Source organism: Loxodonta africana, chromosome 19, assembly GCF_030014295.1.
Source record: "Loxodonta africana isolate mLoxAfr1 chromosome 19, mLoxAfr1.hap2, whole genome shotgun sequence".
Classification (NCBI taxonomy): Eukaryota; Metazoa; Chordata; class Mammalia; order Proboscidea; family Elephantidae; genus Loxodonta; species Loxodonta africana.
Window position 1 is genome coordinate 42,556,853 of NC_087360.1, and position 9,022 is coordinate 42,565,874.

General features: G+C 37.9%; 1 protein-coding gene across 17 annotated transcripts in view; it reads right to left on the reverse strand.

Moving 5' to 3' along the window:
- MSRA (methionine sulfoxide reductase A) overlaps nucleotides 1-9,022 on the reverse strand; it is an 813,898-nt gene that overhangs the window by 708,414 nt on the left and 96,462 nt on the right. The gene's annotated exons all lie outside the window — the stretch shown is intronic.

A 9,022-nucleotide genomic window follows, 5' to 3' on the forward strand; every position in this document is an offset into this window, starting at 1 on the left:
CCCTCTCCTGTATCTTCAGCCTCTCCCTCAGCATTTAAACATTCTCAAGTCTCTTCCACTTCAAAACACACAAAACAAAATGAAACAAAAAACCTCTTCTTATCAACGCCATACCTCCCCACCCCACCAAAGGCCCTGCCCCCTCTGACTCCTCCTGAAAAAGTTGCCTGTAATTGCTATCTTCTGTCTCTACTTCCTCTTTTTCAAAGCAATTACTCAACAAATATTTATTGAGCGCCTACTCAGTAAAGAAGGAGCCCTGGTGGTGCAGTGGTTAAGCACTTGGCTGTTAACCATGGGAAAAAGATGAGACAGTCTTCTTCTGTAAAGATTACAGTGATCAAGACTGAGAAGGCTCCTAAACTCTTGGAACATATATTCTAGGTGATAGGGATAGAGACAGACAATAAACAAGTAAGAAACAGATGAGACCATTGTAGAAGGCGACAATTGTGGTGAACAAAACGAAAAAAGTTGACATGAATAAAAGTGCCGGGCAGAGGGAACAGCAGGAGCAAAAGGCCGAGTCAGCAATCAGCCTAACACGTCTGAAGAACAGAAAACCTCACCCACCCCCGGCCCCCCACAATCCCTCAAAGCTGGATAATGCCCCAGTGGTTAAAGTGCTGGGCTGCTAACTGAAAGGTTGGTGGTTCGAACCCATCAGCCGCTCCATGGGAGAAAGACCCACCAGCCTGCATCCACAAAGATTTAAAGCCTTGGAAACCCTATGGGGGCATTTCTACTCTGTCCTATAGTGTTGCTATGAGTCGAAATTGACTCAACAGCAATGGATTTGGGTTTTGGGTTTTGGGTTTTGGGTTTTTGTTGTTTTTGGAGGGATTTATTATGCTCCCATAGCTCTTTGGGTTTTCTCCATCATAGAATTTATAATGCTAGATTGTAATTGCTGGTTTAACTGAATGTCTTCCCCATTATACTGCAAGTTTTTCGAGTCGGGGGTGTAACACAGAGTAGGTACTTAATAAATATCTCTTCATGAGCTCTCCAGGTAGTCATATCTGAAAATAATGTTTTCTTTTCCTTTCCAATATTTACATCTCTCATTTCTTTTATATTGTTTAATGGCATTAGCTACCATTTGCAAAACAAGGTTGAATAAACATCATTATAGCAGGCTCATGACTTTCGTAAGAAAGTTTCTGTTTCACCAATAGAGGGATGATGTCGCCAATGGTTTTTTTGTAGATATTCTCTACCATATGAGAGGTTCCTTTTTATATCTCATTTACAAAAAGCTTTTGTTTCTTTATTTTTAAGAAAAAGTAGATGTTGAATTTAATCAAATGGCCTTGGAGTGTCTATCTGGATGATCACATAGAGTTTCTTTCCTAAAGAATTAATATGATCCATTACTAGAAAAAAAAAAAAAAGTTTTTTTTCTAGTATTACAATAATAAGTTTCCTAATATTGAACCATCCTGTGTTTCTGGAATGAACTCTACTTGACTGTAGTGCAATATTTTTTTTAAATAAGGAGGATAAAAGCTAGGACTTGGGTATCAGAACTGATTAATGAGTCAAAGAAGAAACAAAATGCAAATAAAGAAGAAAAAATCTATTAGAATTAATAAACAAAATTCAGAACTGGTTCTTTGAAAAGAAAAATAAGGTAGGCAAATTTCTGGGAAGTCTGACCAAGGGAAAAGAACGAACACAACATTAAGGAGAAGAGATAACCTCAGCAATCACCAGGTGGTCCTCAATTCAATTAAGTCTCAGTTCCCCCATGTATTATGATAAATGTACCTCATAAGAGTGGGGTTGTGATGTTTAAATGAGATGATGTGTGTAAAGTGCTTGATACACAGAAATAAAAATAAATCCAATGATCACAGCAATTTGCTGCTTGAAAGTTTTCAATGGATACCATCTTTCTACTGCAAGGTCTTTAACAAGATGACTGTAACTCTTTCTCACGTCATCATCTAGAGCTCCATCTATAAGTCTATGATCCAGCCACAAAGAAGCATTTGTCAGGCCCCGTAAATCCCATGTAGTTTTATGTCTCTAAGTCTTTGCTCATGTTTTTCCCCTACCTAGAATGTTCTCTCCCAGTTTCTACACCTGATACAATTCTATTCATCATTCAAGATCCAATTTAATTGTGAAACAGAAGTGGTCACTCCTACCTCTGTGTTTGGATATTCCTTCACTCATAATAATTCTCACAGGATGTCTCATATTGTGTCATAATTGTTTATTTCTCTTTCTCTGCAGCTAGATTTTGAGTTTTCTGATGACAGATTATATCTAATTAAACCACTCTTCTTCTTAACATCCTTGCTCTACTTAATCCTAGTACTTAGCAAAATGCCTGGTACATAGTAGTAGCTCAATAATATGTTCTCATAACATCCTACACTTTTCCCTTACCATCTGTAGTCTATCTATCTATAGTTGTTGTTTTTAGGTGCTGTTGAGTCGGTTCTGATTCATAGCATTCCTATATACAACAGAATGAAATACTTCCCAGTCCTGCTCCATCTTCACAATCATTGCTGTCTGAGCTCATTGTTGTAGCCACTATGCCAGTCCATCTCATTGCCTTCTTCCCTTTCACTGATCCTCCCCTTTAACAAGCACGATGTCCTTCTCTAGGGACAGGTCCCTCCTGATAACATGTCCAAAGCACATGAGACGAAATCTCACCATCCTCACTCTGAAGGAGCACTACGGCTGTACTTCTCCCGAGAAAAATTTGTTCATTATTCTGGCAGTCCATGATATAGTCAACATTCTTCACCAACACCATAATTCAAAGGCATCAATTCTTCTCCGATCTTCCTTATTCATTGTCCAACTTTTTACATGCATATGAGGTGATTGAGAATACTATGGCTTGGGTCAGGCGCACCTTAGTCCTCAAAATGACATATATATATTTGGTAAATGCCTGTTCCCTATTATACATCATGAGGGTAGAGACCTGAATGTTTTGCTCACCACTATATCCTCAGCTCTTAGCATAGGACCTTGCATATGGTAAATGCTCAAAAAACATCCGATGAATGAATGTTGTTCGAAATAATTCATGTATGATTAACCTACAAGAGACAACTATTTGTCCAAGAGAGAGAAACATTAATATAAAATGGCTTTAGAATTTGACAGATTAATAGAGATTTGAGAAACCCTATGCTATAGCCACCCAAGTGTGGTAGTTTAGTAAGGATTCATTAGGAGGCTCTGGGGAAACTCTATCATTAGTATGGCACAACAGCTATTTCGAAACAATGGTAGCAACAAAGGTAGAACAAAATCTTCTGACTCATTCATTCATTCAGTGAACATTACTGAATGCCAACCACGTGCCAGGTAATGCTCCAGAGACTGAACATTCTCAAATTAAGATACTTTCAACCCCAATCACATAATCTTCCTTTTGGAGGAACTAGAGCATGATGTATAAACACTATGGTAAAAAAAAATCCCTTGAAACTGTCTGATAACCACTCCCTACTATGATTTCACTTGCTACTAGCCAGAAGAGATGAACAAATCATAAATGTAATTAACCTGGGAATTCATTTTATATACCTTAAGATCCTAGTACCTTATATCTTTAGCTCTTACAAAGTCTTTTCAAAGGAGACAAGATTAAGTGGCCCTATGAGACAGAAATATGCAGTAGTGTAGCACTGCAGTGAGGGAAGGAGCTAAGATGGAGGTGGAAAGGTTTATGCTCATAGACTATATAAACATTCCAGATGGCCCCAAATTTGTCATTAAACACCCTATCCAACACTGTTCTCCATACATTCACACATCATAATTACATAGCCCTATAATGGGTACTAAGAAATCACTGAAGCCAGGTTCAAATGATCAAAGTGAATCTAGGATTAAAAAAACCCACTGCCCAGAAATATCCTGCCTGTCTCTGGATACAATAGAAACCCTGTTGTCCTGCTGAGGGAAGAAAATAGTCTAGTTAGTCAAATACTCAGGCAAATAGGAAGTTAGCAGGCTTGCTTGACTTCTAGCAAGGACGATGATGGTCCAGCTTTGTCACACTGCACCAGTTACTTGTCATTTTGCAAGCCACTCCATAATAAAGAGGAGGTTTACAGGAGAAACATGTAACTAAATTATGCCATTTTATAAATGGCTGAATACAGGAGAGGCATTTTTCAAATATGTGAAGGGCTGCCACATGTCAGAATTAGAATTTGTTCTATATGAGCCCAAAAGGTAAAAGAAAGATCAGTAGATGAAACCAGTAGCATAAAGATCACAGCATCACAGCTCAACAGACTATGCTAACAAAGATAATATGGGTCAATCTATGAGAAAGTGACATCACTGTCGTGGAAAACAAGACAATCACTTGCCACAGGTTCGTAAAGCAAACTGAAGGACCAGAGAAGTAGTCTTGCAAAATAATATTTAAGTTACCCTCCAAATATGAGCTTCTGTAAAAAATTCTTTTTAGAAAACAACTAAAGAGAATCTCCAAATGCACTGATTAGACAATGATACAGGTAAGAAGTGATAGTTCTCATTTACGTTATTTCTCCTAATTAAACTAAGTGTTCATCCCACTTTTAGCCAGCAGTGAGAATGACTCAGTGGAATTCCAACATCTCTTTTGGCTCCAGTTCCATTCGCCCCGCCATATAAATCTTAGTAAATAATAAAACAGGAGGCAGGCTAGAAATCAAGACACAAATTTGGATAATCCATACACTTGGAAACATCATCCAGGAACAATTAAGAACTGAAAGAAGAAAAAAAAAATTATAATCTGATTCCATTATAATCTGAACCAAAAAAGTATACTGAAATAGACCAAATCTTGCTTGACTCAAACCCATCTTCAAATAGATATTAGCTAAATAATTTTGAGGGAACAAAGTGGGTCTAAATGGAAGTCTCATTGATGCCAATGTCATAACACTTGGCAGGTGCTCATAAATGTCTACTGAATGCATGAATTATGTGGCTGCAATCAGGCTTGGCCTCACATCTGAAAGCTGGGGACTAAATAAGATCTAGGATCTTGTAGTGAGAGAGATACATCCTACTAAGGGCAAACATAGTACGTAGAATGTACTTTTACATATGTTGAAACCAGAAATTGTGGTAACCTATCTTTGACAGGCTAATGTTAAAATGCAGAGTTAGGTAAGGTCACGTTCAGACTGGTTTTGAACTGCGTGGTACCACTGATCACTAGATTAAACAATTCAAATATCAATGAAAAGAAATGTAAAATGAACGTGTACCTTGCTTATAGCTTCACGAAATTAATGACTTCCCCGCCTCATTAAAAATTTTTCATAATACAAATTAAACTACTATCAGAGACAAACTGTTTCTCCAAATAAAATGATGTACCTTCAAAATGTGTAAGTTCAAATGCTAAAAGTGCATTATATGAAAAAAGAAGGCATTTATACTCATTAGCATTTTAGCATTCCAAGTATTAATTTAAATAACATTAAAAATTAAGCACTAGGGATAAAAAAGTTAAAACTGATTTATCATATGATGTCAAATTTTGTTCTTTTGCCAAAGCACTTATTTTAACGTCACGTACTATATGCATCTTACCTCCTGGTCTTAATTTGTGTTTTGCTATGTTCAACAATTTTAATGCCAAGAGGAGGAAACCAAGTGAGAAAGGGAATGTACTGGTCTGAATCTACAGAGTTGATCTAATTGAACTGAAAAATTAAAACCTTTCTCCATCTGTTCAGTATACCTGCTGATGGAGCACTACTACCACAGGTAGGGAGGAAATCCATCAGAGACCAGTTATAAATAGATTTTTATTTCATCTGCTAAAAGCTTGGCAGCACAGGTGGGAGGGCTGCCTATGTTGGCAGCAAGGCAAAAGCTCTGTGCTGCTTTTATGTTTAAGTGAATGGAGTGAAAAGACAAAGACCTTTAAAAAAAAAAAAAAAGGAGTAAATTTCCCAACAACTCATTTGACAACCAAACAAGAATTACAAGTTTGCTTAAAATCTGCCAAGCATTTCTGATAAGTGCTGGAGAGATACAAAGATCAATCACACCTCCTCCTGAAGATCATACAGAATCTAATGGGAAACAGACATGTTCACCAATAATTTACATAGCAAAGTTTATCCATTGAAACTTTCCTTGTAGCATGTATAAAATTAAATCATGAGTGAGGAGAGCACTGAAAACACGATAATTCTAATTTTACTTGCATGTTGTATCTTTAAAGGAGCCCTGGTGGCACAGCAGTTAAGCTCTCAGCTGCTAACCAAAAGGTCGGTGATTCGAACCCACCAGGGACTCCTCAGGAGAAAGATATGGCAGTCTGCTTCTGTAAAGATTACAGCCTTGGAAACCCAATGGGGCAGTTGTACTCTGTCCTACACAGTAGCTATGAGTCAGAATCGACTCGACAGCAATAGGTTTGGTTTTGGGGGTTTGGCCATATCTTTCTGAGGATAAGGTCAATGGAAACTCGAAATGTAAATCAGAATAAAGTCTCTTATTAGGGTAGAAAAACCAGTAGCTCTAATTCATAGACTATCAGAAGGAGCATAACTGGGAAGAGCTATTCGAGTTCCTCCTTCCAAGTATAAGTCCTACCATCCCCTTCAGCCTCTAAAAAGGCACCTTACACCTAGAAAGAAGTCAACAAACATCAGTTAAATTCAGTGAATCAACAGCAAAAGAAGTGATAAAAAGATCCTGCCCTCTGGGTCTGTAACAATGGATATCGCAAAACAGGCCTCGTGAATATTCAGATCAGAGTGTAAAGAGCAAAATGTCACAGATTATATTTCCAAATAGGACCCTTGAGAAGGGGGGGGGGGGCAGGTAGAAGAAAAGCCATAAATTTATTTCACTTGGAGAAGTGAAAGCTCGGGAAAAACTTCCTGGTGTCCTTCAAGAACATTAAGGATATTATACAGAAGACAGTGGCCTGCTCTTCTCTGTGGCCACCAAGGACAAGAGAAATGGATTTGAGGTGTGGCAAGGGAAAACTGGATTAAATATGACGAAGAATTTCCTGACAGTAAAAGTTATTAAACACTGAAAAGGGAAACTAGAGGAAATTAGGGCTCTCTGGAGGTCTTTAAAAAAGTAGAATAGCTTGGCAACTATCTGGGGGTAATTTAGGTATAGTTCTGTCTGTTCCTCTGGCCTTTATCAGAACTCTAATTTATCCCCTGGCTCGGACAGGACCCATTCACCATGGTAAACTACTGTCATACTCTCTTCGATAATGAGCTCTCAGAAGGAGGATAAGCATTAAGAAAATGGCAAAAGCTCTCCTGGAAGTAAAACTCATTTTTTCTTTATTTTAACTGCATGTTGGGTTTGCATGTGTTTCTCTTCTTTGCTTTCTTTTTTAGCACTTGTATCCAGAAATAGACAAACAAAGCTCATCTCCACTGGTCCGCTATTACAAAGCATTAAAAAGAAACCAGGTGGAAGATTAAGTGTGGATAATGTTTTGTGTCAGAGACATACAGAATAATTTATTATGCACTTCTCTTCCGGGTGTTGTTTAACATGGGAAACTGCTGCCTAGAAATTCTGGGATCTCCTAAGAAAAAAGGGTCTCACTGGTTTGGCTACATAGAGGCCAACTAAATGATCTTTAAGATTCTGAAAACTGTGCAATCTTTGTTTATTTCTGGACCTGTATACTCAGTGCTTAAGAGCTTGGCTGCTAACCAAAGGGTCAGCTGTTTGAATCCACCAGCCATTCCTTATAAACCCTATGGGGCAGTTCTACTCTATCCTACAGGGTCACTATGAGTCAGAATTAACTTCACCACAATGGGTTTTTATACTTGATGTGAAGCCCTGGTGGTGCAGTGGTTAAGAACTTGGCTAACCAAAAGGTCAGCAGTTGACTCAACAGCAATTGGTTTGGTTTATACTTGGTATTACATAAAAAGCACTCAGAAAAGTCTTCTATTCTAAGAGCGCCATATTCTTTGAAATACATGAATTTTTAATCTCTATGTTGAAAAGAGAAAAGAGGCTGAGGGTAAGAAAGCCAACTTTTTAAACCAGAACCCTCTTCTTCCCCTGTTACAACAGTCATTATACTTTGTTCCATTTACTTGTTAGGTCTTTCCTCACAATTATACTATAAGCTCCATAAAGGCAAGGATTGTGTATTACTTTGTTCATTGCTTAGCCCTAATAGACACTCAGATATTTAATGAATGATGGGTTGGCTGCTTGAATGAATGAATGGAGAACAGCGTATTTACCTAAATACCAGTCCCAAATACTGTACGGAAGGACTACTATAAGGGTAACAACTTGATTTTCTACAGGCAACTCTGTCACAGAATGAACAATCGCAGATAAATGGAAAGAAGAAGGGATTTGGAGGCAGAGGACATGATTCGAGCCCTGGTATTGCTACAAACTAGGCCAGGCACTTCTCTCTGAGCCTCAATTTTCCTACCTAAAATGTGTGTGTGAGTGTGTCACAGAGCTGCAGTAACTTACATAACATATAGAAAACAGTTTGTAATTAAATGATGGTCATTATTATCATACATTCTTTAATAGGGTTTTCTGTAAAATTTTAAATAGTAGAGGAATGGTAACTGGTGACAAACATCAATTCCAGGGAACAATTCACTAAGTGGATGAAAGAAGAATTATCAAAGCTCACCCAACGAGAGGACACTTAACTGGTTCCCTACCATGCTCTTGCAAGGCTCATTCACCACACTAAAGAGCAAGCTAGTAAGGCAAACATACGTTGAGCTAAGCATACAACATCTGTCCTTAATAAAGGCAAATCTGCAAATCCAGACCGGGAAGGCTTGTTTTATAGGTTTGGGCTTGCAAGCCCAGTCTTCCATCAACTGTTAATTTCTAGCTAGAATTTTACCTATTATTATGGCAAATTATCAGCAGACAGGCAGTGGTACCAAACAGCCCAAGCAACTAGGTTTTCTATCAGTATAGTCAGAGGAATATACTTTCCCACTCAAATTTTGTAATACACATAGAATTATTAAAGCAGTTACATAAACACAGTTAC